Source organism: Athalia rosae, chromosome 5, assembly GCF_917208135.1.
Source record: "Athalia rosae chromosome 5, iyAthRosa1.1, whole genome shotgun sequence".
In the NCBI taxonomy this organism is placed as follows: Eukaryota; Metazoa; Arthropoda; class Insecta; order Hymenoptera; family Athaliidae; genus Athalia; species Athalia rosae.
In genome coordinates this window covers 12,999,247-13,016,349 of record NC_064030.1, presented here as the reverse complement: position 1 = coordinate 13,016,349, position 17,103 = coordinate 12,999,247, and positions in this window count along the sequence as shown.

The window sequence follows — 17,103 nt, the reverse complement described above, 5'->3', positions numbered from 1 at the left end:
GTACAATACGCAAACAAATCGCTTCGGAGTTCTGCTGAAAAATTTTCAGTAGAGTCTGTAATAAAAGTTTATAAAAAAATGAGATCATCCGCAATGCTTTTAATCTGTTAAAAAATCAATAAAATCGAATCAGAAATATTATCAATTGCTATTGAAATATAAGGTCAATAGTGCGGTTTTTTCTTCACAAAAAAGTGCTACATGAGATTGTTTCCCGTTGCAATATGTTATAATTTTTTTGTTTAGGAATTTTTTTTCGGTATAATTCATGAGATAATGCAAGTTCGAAAGTGAGCTGAAAATTTGAGAACCGCCAATTCGAATTTTCTGGATTCGGTCTCTGATTCGTAATCGGTTATCGAGAACAGCCTGAAATTTGAATGCAAAATGCATAAATGTCGGTGGTATAAGTTTTTCGCATATGGTCGACCACCTCAAATTCGCCATTTTGAATTGTGAAGCCTGAACATCAAATTCATGATCAGCGACCCCGAAATTCTTTGATCACCAACTTTCACATTGATAATGCAACTTTTGAAATTTTGATCCACCATATTGAATTGTTCCGGAGGAATCATATTTCGGGAACAAATGGTGCATTGAAATTTTATATGCGAATGATAAATCTCAAAAGTCTTACATCTTCTCCATCGGTTCGTTTTTGAGGGACCGATATTTTTTGAAAAACCTGTTTTTCGACTGATAGTCTGAACTCGTAAAAAATCATCGAAATTACAGAAAATAGTACATGTAATTCCTTCGAAAGCGGAGTAAAAATGTTCATTTCCGCTCCACTAGCGAAGAAAATTCATTTTCGACCAAATCCAATACTTTTTCATTATCGCCGAAGGGATAATTTGCATTAGGAAAAATCGCTGGAAATCGGTACTATCTACAAAGATCGGTGACTGCACAAGCCACAGTGCGAGATCAATTACAAGTCATTGACTAGAGTATAATTACTCAAAGTATTGTCAAATTTCTCAATCCGCAGTTCAGAAGTTCTAATGGACACCGGTCCCACCAAAATCAATCGATCGACGGACGAGCACAGCAATTATTCAAAATACGTCAATTGCAACGCGAAATTTCAAATAATAACGAAACCAGAAGCGGCCGGTTTTCCGAACGGGATTCGAAACAGCGATGCTTTTTCGAACGGTATCTGATTTAGGAGGGCAGGGTGGGGGGAGGGAGGCGATTGAGTAATTTTGCTCGCAAGTCTATACCACTCGCGGCTGAATTATAGCGTCCCAGTTATTCGCCGCTATCTCGAATGCACCGGTATCTCGGCTACTTTATTATACAGCAAAGCAGATGCACCGACGATCGAGTCGCTTGCTATCACGCTATTTTCCCATAAATGCCTACCGGACTGTTTTTTTTTTCTTTTTTTTCCTTTTTTTTTTTCAATTCTACACTTTTTTTGAAATTATAATATCGTGCCATTTCCACGTGGCTTCTTACTCCGCGGCCCGTTCGTATGGATCTGCGCATCTTTATTTCACGTTCACCAGCTGCTACGTCGAATATGAGATAACGTGGGACACGCCATAGTTACGTAGCTCTATTACTACTATTTTCGTATCCTAATCGCATCGCAACATGACCCGGAAATCACTTGCCTCTGAAATATCTTGCGGCAGAATTTTTCGGAAAAATTAACCACCTCCGTTCACCCCTGGATCTGATTCGGCGGATGCCCCCCAAAATTTTTTCACTTTTTTTTTTAAGAGAATTTTTCAAAATACATTGTAATGACATGGTATGATGAAATTATAGTGGAAAAAAATGTTTGAACTGTTAAATGCAAAAAAAAAAAAAAAACTAACGGAATAGTCCATGTAACCCACGCCCCGAAGTTTTCATTGTACGTATGTTGTTTTCCAGTTTTTTTTTTTAAAAGGAAAAAAAAATTCTGAAAATTTCTTTATTTTAGCACATTTTTTATGTATATTCAATTTTCTATACAGAATATTTTTGTTGATTAAAAAAAAAATGTTGAGGGGCATCTACCGAACAAGATTTCACCCCTTTTATATTATGAATCAGAATCTGTCACGCAAGACGAAAGAAATTGGTCGGTTTTTTTTCGATTTTTTCATTTATATTATTGTTAAATGTAACGTGAAAGTGAACATGACTATTCCGTGTTTTCGGTTATTGCTCAAATTCAATTTTGACCACCTCATGTATTGTTGTGAAAGAAAATGAAAGATATTTTCGATTTTAAAAAACTAATCAAATTCAAGACTCGTCAATTCTCATTTAGCTTCCGGTCCCCCAAAATCGAGTTCACGAGTATTTCGATAGGAAATGCGTTCACACGATTCTTTCAACGGTATCTATTTCCAAACTAACCTATTTTCCGGGTCACTGTCTGTGCACCGATTCATATGGAAATAATGCGAATTAGAAAACACGCTTGTTTTTTTTCTCGGGGCTTTTTTTGGATTGCGAACAAGAGCATGCATCTAATCGTATGCGCTTGATTATCAAACGCGCTTCGATCTTAAAAAATTCTTCGTCTCGCAGCCACGCTTGCCATCGAGAAAAAAATAAACCGATTCGAGGCGGTAAAACGAAATAGCTTCTGCGATGGCTGTAGGCCGCGCTTGATCGCTACGCATAAAATCATTTTCACTCAGACGTCCTTACGCGGTGTCGTTTTCATTCCACTTTCCTTTTCCATTTCGTATAGCGCTGTGCCACCCACCACTTCGTGGGGATCGTCAACGAAACGGGCGAGGGGCGGGAATAAATCTTCCTCCCAACGATATTTCCAGTTCCGCGGCGATAGCCGGAGAAAACGTCGTACGGTATCGGTGAAACTTGAAATTCTCGCGACTCATCGTCGTTCGATTGTTCGCTCGCTCGATCTAAAATTGAAACTAATGCCGCGGATTTGAACCGAGAAAGTTTTCAGATCCGAAAGGTGAAAAAAAGAGACGCTCCATTTCTTCACTGCCTAATGCGGACCGGATTTGACATCGATGCAACAAAGATTCGAATTTTTCGTATAGAATGACGTGAAAAAAATTAATCTTTGATACACGAAATGAGCGCGCAAATATTTTTCCACAATTCGTTGTTGGATTATATTTTTTGCCGCCTTTTTTTCACAAGACATCCTTACACCCGATGGCAGACATTCAGCGGGATGAGTTAAGACTTTCGAATTTGAAAAATATTGGAAATCGTATTTATTTTTTCTGAATCAAATCGGTATCGCTAATATGTATAATACCTATTTATTTTCAACTCACAATCAGTGCCAATCGCAGGATTTTCAATAAGATGTCAGAAAAATCCGTTAATTTTTACCGAATGTTATCAAATAATTGAATAATTATGATTATTGTAGTTGGAAATAAAAATGTTGATAAAAGTGAGTGAACAAATTTCAACCAATTCAAATTTTAGAGCAACCGAAAATTTGGTGAAATCCTAATTTTCTGAGGGTGCGATGATAGAAGCGTGTAATATGCGAATAATTCAATGAACTCCGCGTGCGGAAAACCATCCCGCGTGCTTCTCATGTATATTTTCAGCCAAAAACAAATCAAGAGAACATATGGTAGCTCTCCCCACTTCCGGCGAAGAATTTCATTACGCACCCGCCGCACGCGAAACAGAATTATTTCCCGTAACTAGGTTATGTGGCATTTGCTTTGCTATGCCGGGAAACGTATTTTTCTCAACGATCAGAACGAAAATTCACCTTATTATCCGCTGCTCATTTCTAAAAAACCTACCACTATGTCTGTTGACTCCATTTTTTCTTCTTTCTTTTCTTTGTACAAATTTCTTTGTAAAATTTCTCAAGACTCGTGAAAGACAAAGATATAGATATACAGAAATCAGAGATTTTTTTCGACTCGTCGTTCGTTTTAAACAAAAAATCTGAGATCACGGTTGTCGTATCCGAAATTCTCTTTTTGTCTTCTTTCGTTTGCAAATGCTAGAAAATTTTTTGGAACTTCAAGGTACGTCGACATCTGAAAGTTTATCTAAATTCCTGAATTTATAATAAAAGTCGCAAAATTAACGAAAAACTGATTGTTGCGAATATTGAGCGCAGACGACCTCATACCGTAGGACACGCGATGTATTTCAACTCGTTTCAAGACTCCAATCGCATCGACCGTATCACGAAACAGTCTCTGAATTCGGCCGTTGCTTATAATTGTCGAATCCGTCAAGGTCGTTCCAAAATTGACCTTCAATTTTTCGATACACACAAAGGTCATACGCAATCGATGCGTGTACGTTACGCTAGTATTGTTATTATCGCTGTTGTACCCAGTGTCGTTCGGTGTTTGAAGATTTTTATTCTCTCTCCACGGAGGACAAGAATTTTCATGCTTTCACTCAACATTCGTAATTATTCTTCAACCATTGGCGCGAGAGCGGTTTCTTCATGTCAGTCACAGCTAGGATCTAATCGTTTCCCATCAAATTCGAAACCTCGACGAATTAACCTTCGTATCAACGATTGTTGTTTCAATTCCCCCCCCCCCCCCCCAAAAAAAAAAAAAAAAAAAAAGAAGAAACGAAATAGACGTGGTTTCAATTTACTACAGGGTGAGTCGCCCCGGAGACCTGATTCCGTAGGAGCTTCAGTTTGCTGATAACCAGTAAAAATGAATAAAGGCGGAGCCTAGGCCGACTGGAACCCCATCCAAATCAAAATTTCGGGGTGACTTACCCTGCATACACACGAGCGTAGGTGAAAATCGATAAGGCGTAGGAATTAAAATTTCTATCACACGAATTCCATTAGACTCTAGCACTGTGGAGTAATTTCTTGATCCACAATATGTATTTGAGAATGAAAACATGAGCGAAAGAATGTTGTACAGTTCGTGTATTCTCATGTTTTGTTGTTGTTGTTTTTTTTTCCTTCCGTTCCTTTAATAACTATATTTTACCAAGAAAATTATTGTATATCTGAGAAACTATTTCACATAATTATGTTACCGCGTTCGTATATACGAGATCAAACTTCTGATATAGATAGAAACCTAACTCCTTTAATTAAAAGATCTCGAGTTGATCAAGAGGCGTCCCGTCCGCGAGTTCCTTAGACCGTGGAGATAAATTGGTCGTAACTAAAAGTTAAAGTGGTAAAACAGCGAACCGACTAATACGCGAAGTCTTCGTCTTGCAGACTTTCGCGGAGTTTCAGCTGCAAGGAGGTTGCACGTCGTTTTCAAACACGTCGAATGCTTCTACGAACTCAAAGTCTTGGGGTTGGTGTTCCGAAGAGGCTAAAAAGTTAATCGCGAACTATCGAAGTTTACAAACACGAAAAGTTCGCAAATCCGTCGTGAAGTTTGCAATCAACTCATTTCTCACAACGTGCTTTTTTCCCCGACCATTCGGACGATATTGGGTCCCGTTTGCTTGGGCCTCGTCTCGAAAGTTTCGTACACGTTTGTGGATGACATACGTGGAAGAAATCCGTCGCCATGTCGTTAGGATCTAGGAATTGCTCGACCTCGGCATCGATCAGGGTCGTCGGATGAATCTTCTTTGCGGGCTACTCGATACTTATTCACAGAAGAATGACGCATCGGTAATCGTCCGTCCTCATCGTTATCGCCGTCATATAATGTTTAAAAATAGATACAGCAAAACTACGCGTAGTCATCACGTCGCGCCACGAATTTACATTACCTACAGTTATTTGTAAAATAGATTCGCACCTGAAGATCGTACAATCCCGCGATCCGTGAAATGCCAGTCTGAAAATACAACGTTAACGAGTTTCGTAGTTTTTCTATTTGGATTTGAAATTATTCTGTGGAAATTATTTTTGCGATATCAGCAATATCTTTGGAATCATTTTCAAACGCAATGATTTATTCAAAGTACAAAAAAAAATTATTCTCCGGAAAATTTTTAAACAATTTTCAATAAACATATTTTCTTATATTGACTATTTTGGGAAGATCAGGTTCGTTGTAGGATGTTTGATTTGGAAGAATCTTTTTTCTGCACACGCTACTCTGAAAATTTTTGATGTTGGAATTTTTGAACAAAAGTTTTCACAATATTCCTAACCCAAAATACCGGAAACGTCAAACTTGCGAATTCATTAATTTTGAGAATTCGTGTTCTTCAAGACTTTTCAATAAGGTGAGAGCAAAAAAATAGTTCCATCTTGATTGACTTCGACCAAAAAACATCGGAGTGAAAAATGTGATTTTTCAGATTTTTTTTCGGTACATCCAGAAGTGTCCATTTTCCAATTTTCTTCAATATCTTTCTGCCTTGATTGATCATATCTCAAAAATCGTTTCAGAATCGAGAACAAGATAAATAAAGCTAATTGTAAATGAGAAAAAAAAAATGGAGGGGGCTTTCAAGCGATCATCAAAATTTGACCCTACTTGAATCTAACCAGAAGTTCAGTTTTCTCGTATACCTATACTGCAGCAGATTGATCCATCAAGAATTTGCTCCTTGTGTTTTTCCAGAACTAAATTCAAGACTCGAAATCCAAAATTCGACTAGATCGGGATTTGGGACGGCACTATCGATGGTCGAAAAAAACTCTCCTACAAAATACACTTTTGAAAATTTCTATGCTTTATTTCTATGGAACGGTGTACGTAAATCATACTTACGTATAAATACGGTACTTATTATTACGCGCGACCTCGAATAATTATACTCACATAAGATTACCTAACCTTCGTGCGAAGTGGGAATTTCAATTAATTATTCTGCGCTCATCATATCTGCAGTATATTTATACTAAGGTTTCTCTTAATTCTGCGACGATCCTAGTTTATTTTCAATCTCTCAAGGTTACATTGTTGTCTATTTTTTACCATAGAAAATACAGCTAAAAACAATTAACCTGGTTCTCAATTATGTTGTTTTTATGTCGCGGAGTTTACTAGATTTCCAATAAGTTCTCGTCTTTCAACCTTTAATACCATATTAACTGGATGGTACTTTTTTCGCTTGTCTATTTTCTTCTTTTTGCCTGCACCTTATAAAATAGCCATCCCAGTTCACGTCAAAATGAGTTCGATCATCGTTTTATGGGATGCATATCTTACAGATTTCGAATAACCATAAAAAATCAGAATTGGACCCTTCAACCGTCGTAATAATTGTTACCTAAGATTTTGGAAATTTTCAAAATCGAAATATAGACTTCATTAACGAAGGAGAGAAAATTTATATGTCCCGTAGCATGTCTGAAAATCGGGCTTGTCTTGAGGAACTTTCAGCGCTCTTCGAAATTTTGACACTCACGTCCTTTTTGCACCAATCCCATCAATTGATGAAGTTACGTAGCGTGATCATGCGCCAGCCCGAACTGCCAGTGAGTCCAGACTTCCGAATCCAATAAACCACAAAATTATTCATCAATTTCCGTCTCTTCGCAACCGAACTAACTTCAGTCGGCAGTTGGGATTCGAGACTAATTCAAACTCCATAAGAGACTCCCACGGTGGCCATTGTGAACTAGTATCGTGTGCGGATATTTGGGAAACGCTATAACATCGTATTCGGAATTTAATTTTCGTTTTAATTGACATCGTTAGAATTTCATTCGGATTCCAACTAATCAATTATCATTCGAAAGTTCAATCATTCGTTAAACGGACACGATCGATCGAACGAAGTCTTGTCTTCTTCGCTTGATTGATAGGCGAGGCTTGATAAAATCCTTGTATCCATTACGCACTTGGGCTACGTACCCTGAATGCAAAATTACGTGGACTTGATGCTCACACCTGATGGCTAACGTGCAAGAAGAGTCGTTCCTGATGTTCACGTTGCGTAACTCTAACCAGCCTTACACCTCAGTTTTTAATTCACTCATTTTCATTTTAATTACCGATAATTGTCTTGCCACTTCGGGGAGCTCGAGTCGAGCTAAACCAGTCGAGTCTTCGTCATTGTGCAGTGCGTAGAAGAAATGACTCACAAACGTGTTTATTGCAGTCAACTTTTTTAGTCAACTGATCATCCCGCGGTAGTTTTTATCCAGTTTTCTTATCCACCTTCTATGATGCCATCGGACAACCATGCGATCGTAACCTAACCTAATGCGAAGCACCTTCGTTTCATTTTACTCACAATCAGCCTTCAGCGGACGTTCGTCTCTGGATTTGTATGGATATATTTCAAAAGTAGGTAATTTTGTGTAGCCGGTACCAGCGAGTTTATCGATATTCTCGTAATGGCGCCCGTTTACGATCAGATCTTACGATCACTCTGGGAATAACTTCGGACCGTTCGAAATTTCATTCGCGAAATTGTTTCGTGGTGAACGATTATCATATCACTCAGGTATTCCGCACGCCGATGGATCGACATTGGTGAACGAATTTTTACGCAAGCGATTCGGTAAAAAGGGGCCTTGCGCGGGTATAAAAGATGTTAATGTAGATGTAGTCTATCGATCGGCGGATCTATGTTGTTTTTCGATCCATTGATTGAAGTTTCGTTTTAGCCGTTTCGGAATCGTGATTTGTATTTTCCTCGTGCCAGTGAAATGTTCTACAAAATTTCGACAAGGCGACATACTCGATAACTTTTTGCCAAAATGTTACATTGTATCCCAGAGCTTTCTGGAAAATCCACAGCGTACTTTCAAAGAAAATATGAATCACGCTTTCGAAGTGGTCGATCTAACCTAGCTAACTTGAAAAACTTAGACTCATATTTTTGCCAAATTGGTGAATCAATTCAGTTGTAACAGATTTTGTTGTTCGTAACGTATATTATAATTTCACATGAAAAATGAAACAATATACATTTGCTAGTCTTTGTAAATTATTCGAAAAGAATACTTATAATCAATAGTTAGCGGACAAATAATGTAAAAACATAATAAATAGCGACGAGGCAGTAAAAGTTCATGAACTGGGAGAGAAACAGTTTAATTACGGATATTGTGAAATGTGACTTCACAACTACTTATTTTTCAATTCAGATCAAGTTCAGATCAAGTTTGGTTCGAGTTCAGTTTCAGTTCAGTTCGAGTTCAGTTCAAGTTCAGTCCAAGTTCAGATCAAGTTCAGATCAAGTTCGGCTCAAGTTCGGTTCGAGTTCATTTCAAGTTCAGATTAAGCTCAGATCAAGTTCAAATCGAGTTCAGTTCGCTTTCAGATCAATTTTGGTTAAAGTTCAGTTGAGGTTCAGATCGAGTTCAAATCAGTTTTGGTTCGTGTATATGTGTATAAATATATCTATGAAAAAGGGTGGATTCCCCTGCGATCGACTGACGGGTTCGATACTTGCACAAGACTTTTGTTCGAAAATTAAGATTGAATAAAAGTACCATTCCCATGGTAATTGGATCGAGTATTGTGAAAGTCGTAGGCCTACTAACTATTGGCGATTTTAGGAATTTACTTCTACTTCGATTATGTTTTTGTTTCTTTTTCTTTCTCTCTCTTCCTCTTTCCTTCTCTATCTTTCTTTTTTCTCTCTTTATATCGTCACACAGTTTTGCCAAAATTGATTGAGTCTTTTGCGAACTTTTACGATTCTCGTCGTTGCGAAGTTTTTCGTGAAAAGTTCAATTTTCAACGAAAGTTCGATTTGATTCCCGTCATTTTCAGAACAGTACGTAAGAAAGCCTGGTGTAGCGTTTGGCTGAAGATGAGAAATTTTTGATCCAAAAATCTGTCTCCACTCGGCCGGGCAATGTCACTATCTATAGAGCCTGGAGTGTTTTCTGGAAACTACAAACTTTCAGAAAAGAACATTCTCAAGTTAAGAAGCTTATATAAAAAAAAGAAACTAATCGAATAATAGGAATGTGGGGTAGAATACGAGAAAATTTTCAAAAGAATTCGGAAAAAGATGATCTCTGAATGAGCGGAACACTTAAAAATATTTTGGGGGAGAAAAAAATGATTGATCTGTCAAGGCAGATGCCTACTTTGCCCCGCTCCACTTTACCTCAAAAACATTGTTTTATTCATTTATTTATGTTTTATTCTTTCAGCTGAGAGTGATGATGATTACATATTACGTATTTGTCCAGCAATTCGAAGGCTGATCAGTTTGCATATTTAATGTATCTTCGACGAGTCGTCTGGCTCTGGTGTTGAATTAAATTTTCTCGGTCGCTCGTTTCTCATTCTTACCGCAAATTTGATGCGTGAGTTGCATAATTTAAAGAAAATTAGCTACAAGAATGTAAAAGGATGAAAATCGCGACATAAAATTATTCTAAATACTCACACGTCTAGAATTAACCGTGCGGTATAATTTCATACCATATTTATGGAAAATGCAAGCAAATTATTTTCGCCATTTCTGGTTACCGACACAAATTTAGACTCCGCTAAATAATTGTTTACCGTTCGAATCGCAAATTATTAGAATCCTTTGATGTTTTAATGTCACAACTACCTCACAGGATCGCATCAATTCATCAATTTATTAATCATTTTTCGGACAATTGAATTAATCAACGACGATTGATTACTTTCCTCCCACGTTGCGGGGATGGAATATGGTTGTTTTATTGCATCGCCTGTTGGGATATCGGGAAACTCCGGTATAGACCTGCGGGGAAAAAATCGGTAATTTCATCTGCGTAATCGTGGCAAAAGTGCGAAATCTCGTGGAATTCGGAAGCCTGCGAAGTGTCTCGATCTCCAGGGATCCGCGCTCGGAATTTATTCTCATCTTCACCGCATAGTTTAAACGCGATTCATCGAGGAATTTCACTCATCTCGAGACCCTGCGAAAGGTGCCGAATTTGCCTGTGGTAAAATAGTAAGCTCTTCTACGTAAGCCGTGGTTGGTTTGGATTTTTAGATTCCGCTTTTTTATTTTTTTTTTATGAATTTCAGATCTGTGAAAAACAAAAATTAACAAAAACTGGAAGTCAAGGGTTCAAACCTTGAGATCAAAGTTGTGCTGCAATTTCTGGCCAAATCGGCACATTTCCCCATTTTTCATCGAATATCAGAGAATTTGTAATTATTCTAAAAAAAATTCACTCTTCCGACGATCCAAATATAAAAAAAATCGTCGTCTGGTATGGAAAAACAGAAAGGTAACATTAAAAAAATTGCAATTATTCTTTTCAAGATTTAAAAAATTATTCCCACAGTAATCTCTTTCGAATTCCTCGCTGGAGTCTTGTCATTTTCATACCCGATTATCAATCTTTTACTGCTACGATTTCATTTTGTATCATTATTTTTTTATTATTTTGTAATATTAATTTTATCAACAATTATAACTCTTTTATTTATTCCTTTGTAATTTTAGCATAAATTATTCTGAAAAATTACTGAATCAAAAAAAAAAAATTGCTTTTTATTTTTATTTTAAATTATCACATTAAAAAAAAGCCACTTCAAGATGACGTGTGACGTTCTGTCATCTAGGTTGATCGAAGAGATCAATCCGGAGAAAATCGAGTTCACGCACATGGCCCAGTTGCAATAATGGACGTGCATAACCGTTCAAGATTTCAACGGTGAAACTTATACGGACATTCCGACGAATATTCTCGAAGTTTTCAGCTTTACTCACAATTAGTCAGCGGAATCCTGTGGTCGATATAGGTCATGGTCAGAAAAGCCGGTCGTTGACCGATAATGACTGTCATTATTTGTTCGGCGTAGACATTCAGTGCACTTTTGTGCACACGTACAGGGTGTGAAAAAAGAAATGTGTCAACGTCTCGCCTGGTGATTTTTCAGCCGGAGCTTGGAGAAGATCTTGAAAACTTTGTAGCCCCGAGATTGACCATTGACCTTGGAATTCGTGGAGAAAATTTTTCATTGCCTCAAAAAATTTCATTCGTGGAGGAACGAGTGGAGGAAGGCGAAAGTGCCACGGGACCGTGGAACGCGATCGCTTTCCTATTTTTCGCTTTTTGTTAATCTCGTCATTTTTTTCTGCTTCAAGGGTTCGTCTACGACCCATAGTCTCTCGAATAACGATGAGACTTTTTTGATTCTCTCAAGTGGTTTGTTTTTTTCTTTGCTTCAAAGAATGTTGACCTGACGCTCCCTAAAGAGTTAGATCAATTTTTCGGTTATAAATTTTCACCAATTTTACCTGGCGATGCGGTGACACGTAATATTTGTACACCCTGTACATGAGTCTCGAACGAGTTTCTCCCCGAGCACGTATCGAGCAAGAGCGTGTTTATCTAGAAAACTATAAAGGAGGGATTTATACAAACATCGATCATGTAGGTACATAGGTATATGCAGCAATCAGAATTTTGCGGATAAAATTGACCATAAAATGGAACAAAGAACGGCGTGCGATACATGGCGATAAAGCGGATAATGTTTCGTCTCTCGTTTTTATTCTTCGAAATGTCATCGTTTCAAACTTTCCAATATCGTAATTGGATGTCGCTAGAGAATTCAGAACAAAGTGTGCTCAAGTTTTACTTAACCTATAACGATATTCGGTATGAATAATCGCGAAGATTCAAAACTTATTTCGAGTGATTGCTTTTCGTATTTTCACACGCCAAGATTTTTTCGCCACTTTTCATCGCCTTTGATGGTATAACAAAAACAGTGGTTTTGGACATAACTGACTTTTTCTAATTTCAACGGACCTTGACTAACTATTATTTATCATATAATTTAATTATCTAATAAAAGGTTTTTAGAAAGTGTCAGTACGTGCCAAAAAATAATTTCACCGATGATCTCGAGAACGGCTTGATCGAAAAAATCTCAAATCCGATTTGGCTGTAAAGCCGAATTACTTCAATCTAACCTAATGTCACATCTCCGTCTGAAATGTCAACGCTGACGATATTCAGATCGTTGCAGTTCGAGGTGGTGCCCTCTACTTTACTTACTTTGTCGGGCTCGTTAGCTTCCGGTGACCGGACCGGTATCACCTGGCGGCAGGTAACCAGAGTTGCTGCGCTCTTAGTTCGTGGACACACTGTATGTGGTCGAATCTTTCAGATTAATTTCATCGGACCCGCCAATCCTGGAATATTAATCAGACGACGACTGGTATTTCGATGAACAAAACAATGCTGTTGTTTGAGTCTAATTGAAGATGGAATACGACAAAGTCCGTTGATTTCATCTAGCAGCAACGAATCTGGAGGTAGAAAATTCAAATCAGTGGATCGTTTCCGAAACAATCGAAATATTCTATGAAATCCTGGATGGGGGATACCACACGTAACCAAAACTCGTACTTTGGTCCAGTTTGCTGGTCACATAAAAACATCCTAGTAGGCTGTATTTAATTTTCAAGCACATTTGGGTGGTTAAATTCGTCCAAACTCAACATATTCATGGTATTACGGACATAAAACTTGGTAACCGTGTTTTTTTTGAGATCGATGGTCACAAATCTGACGGAAGATTTTCAAAACTCAAAATCACGGAGCTTAGATACCGTACTGAATCGAAAAAATTTATCTGACCAACCTGAAACTATGCAATTTTTAACTTCTTGGATTCAAAGGTTTGAACATCGGAGTGGACAGCTTTTGATCATACTCATTGATGGTAATATTTTAAGCAAATCAAATTCGTTCGTAAGATATAATAACAAGTACATTTGAAACTCCATTTTTATCAGCATTATTCGGTTGAAGTCGTTTTACAAGTCTTTCCATCCGTAAAAATCAGAAAAATTAAGGTCGAGTCGGTGACGCGCATTTACATGAAACTGCTCTGGTAAACGTGGTCTTCCCGCAATTTAATAAAATCAAATTACCCCCGACGTTCGGGAAAAGATTCTCCGCTGCGATCAATACCCGCATGTATCTATCACATCAGGTATTCATCGAGTTAATTCAATGCAATTAGGTACTTGGATGGGTCGACAAAATATCTTTTTTTTTTTCCTCCTCTTAGCTCGGGGGTGGGTGAATTTGAGGCTCATGAAAAAAGACAATTTTTGAAGAAAAAACAACGAAAAATCGATATCTTGAGGTGACTTTCTAATTTTGGAAATTAATAATGAATTTGAATGATCGATTTCAGAAGAAATTTTTTTTCTGACTTATATCCTTAAAAACATCTATACTAATTGTAAGAACCGCCGAATATGATCGGTTTTGAGGAATGATTTTTATTATTATTGTTATTATTATTATTGTGAGTTGAAAAATCAGTGGGCACCTCAAGATGTCAAAAATGATTTTTTTTTTTTTAAATATTCTCTTTCCTGAACTACAAATTCTGCCCCCAAGCTGAGAAAAAAAAACATTTATCTCATTTCCACCCAACTTATTAAATACCCGCTATAATTTCAGTTTCACTTTGCACCAAAATCATCCCATGCACGTGACAACCTTTACCAAATACGACCGTCAATAATTTCGCGACTCGAAGCTAATATAACCGTGGTCAAGATATGAAAAATGTTTCTTCGTCAGAGTTTATGAGATTTCGTCGAGCAGAATTCAACTCTCAACGGTTTTTTCCCAGATAAAAAAAAAAAAAAAAAAAAAAAAAAAAAAAAAAAAAAAAAAAAAAAAAAAAAAAAAAAAAAACAGACACACATCCCGCTTGTTTTCCAGGATTTATTGGAAGCAAATATAAATTTTCATACCGACATAAACGCGAGAATGTGAAGAAAAAAAAATTTAACAAATATAATAACGGCGTACGATGTACACGTGAGTAGCGTGGAACGGGTGCACTTCCCCCCTCCCCTCCACCGGCCGGCGGGTGTTTTCTATAGCCGCTGGGAAACATTTTCCGAACCTCGATTACAACATCTATTGTTCGAAGGTAAAAAAGCAAAAGAGAAAGCGCTTTTCAACCCGTTCCACCTCGATACTGGGATGAATTGGGGTACTCGGTCTTTTGAATTTCTAGATTGACAAAACTTATAGAAATTACGGTATAGGTGTATATAAGCTTTTCACGTCGGCGTGACGCCACATGTATTATATGAGTTATGACAGCGGTTGGGAGGATACCTACTCACGAGGACACGGGACCGGAGTGTATTAAACTTAATCCTTTCAAAAATTACCTGTACCTGTGCTAATCTCCCCAAGCTTTTTTTTGGACTTCTGCCGATCGAGTCGGGCCACGCACGCTGCAGGTGTAAGAAAGAGACCAGAGTCGGATGACGAAACTTTGGTGAAATTCATTTGAAATTTTCCTAAAAATCACGTCTCTGTCAAACTTCGTCTTCATATACCTATACTTGTATAAGGGTCTTTTGGGACACGGTCGGAATTTCGAAAAAACAAAACTCCAAGATTTTTGAGAAGCGAAGTCTTGAGATTTTTTAAACTATCATGCTATATCGATTTTCATTCAATTTTCGCAAACTCGTAATACTTTCAAAATCTTCACTTCGCGGAAGAAGTACAACCGGACGTTGGAGATTCGGTGTCAAAAATGAGAGAAAGAAAAATTGGGTTTCTGGAATACGTAGGACTCTTTTTGAAAATTCACAACGATCTGCGCAATCCGGGCGTAGATGCGGTCCATGATGAATTAATATCGTCCTAATAAGACCTCCGACGCCGCGTCGCGCCCTGCGAATTTCGTTGTCGCGAAAATTCCGCGTACATTTTCCGAAGCGCTAATTCGCAAGTTTTCCGTGACGCGGCATAATCAAGCAGGCAATGGCGCGGCTAGCGCCCCACTCGCACTTATACGACGTTGATGTTTATATCGAGTTTCACAGTTTCTTTTCAACTCCGGAGTAGCTTCGTTAGAATCTGCAAGGAAACTCCGGGGGCGGCTGTAGCCGCCGTTCGTTAGCACTGCATGAAAAATTACCGCCGTCGTTGCATTTCCGCATTTTTTTCTCGAGCACCGATTTTCACCTTCGTTTCACGTCGCGGCCCTCCGCAACAACCCCGACCCTTTTACTCTTACCCTTTTTCGGTCTCCGTGCGCCCGGCGTGATCCCCTTCCCCTGCCGAATTCTCCTCGTTCCGTTTGAGCGGCTCCTTTAATTGGACATCCTTGGAGCTTCTATCCACCTCTTTGATGCTCGCTATCAAAACGTCGCTACTTGATGCACTTTGAGAATTCAAAAGAGTTTTTTCTTTTTCGCAGTCGCTACTATGTGTTTTCCAACCGATACATACTCATGTACGTGTGCGAACAAATGTTCACATAATTCGTATCCTGATATGGTGATGATAAGTTTTCGCAGATCCTTTTTTTTTTTTGAGCTCATTGCACATGTGGCTTTCCGTGGCAGGTTTGCCATTCTCTTGGGTAACTATCGCTGATCTGAACAGCCATAGCTTTTCGAATTTTCGAATTTCGAGATTCTAACGGTTTTTTTCCCATTTATTATCCGCCGGATACATCTACGGTGATAACGCGATTTTTTCAAAATGTTGGTTAAGACGTTATCGCTCAATCCATTTTGTACCTTTGCTTCGCCCCAAAGATCTTTTTACTTGCGAATCTTTGCATATGATAAAGTAAAACGGAAATCAATTTCACGTGTAGTGAAAACGGCTCAAATCAGCTGAAATTTTCTACAGCCGAGATTCATTTGAAAATTTTTTGGAATTCTACGAATTCCACGATGCAAGAATTGAAATGAAAGGACAAGCGACCGATAACTGCGCTCAATATTTTCAAAGGATCGGAAATTACTTTTTGTACTTTTTCATGAAAATTGAAAATAAAATCTTACTTTTTCCCAGATCTGTCGTAATAGAGATTGTTAATTTTTCTCATCAGGCGATAGGAAATTCGTTGCTTTTTCTGATTTCCGGTGAAAAAAAAACAACAAGTTTCCCTACGAAAAAAGAAGTCAGTGTCTCTAGAAGTCGAGGTTTCAAATGGAATAATTTTCGCTCGAATATTATTCTATGTATAAATTCAGCCTCGTTGTCGTTATGACCGCGATCGATCTTCATGGTAACCATATAGACGTCACAAATAATTTCTATGGTAACCATACAGGGATAAAAATAACCATCAAAGCAACGACTGAAGTAGATATCGATTTTATTCCCATGAGATTTCCACGAATACCTTTCACAAGAAAAAAGTTCTTTATAGTATAAAAACCTCTCACTGCCGCTAACGTGTCGAGATTCGAGACCCCCCTCTTACCCCCCCTTTTTCTTGTAGTTGGTAATTTCGGCGAAATTATTTTTATTTGACGCCTCACTTTATG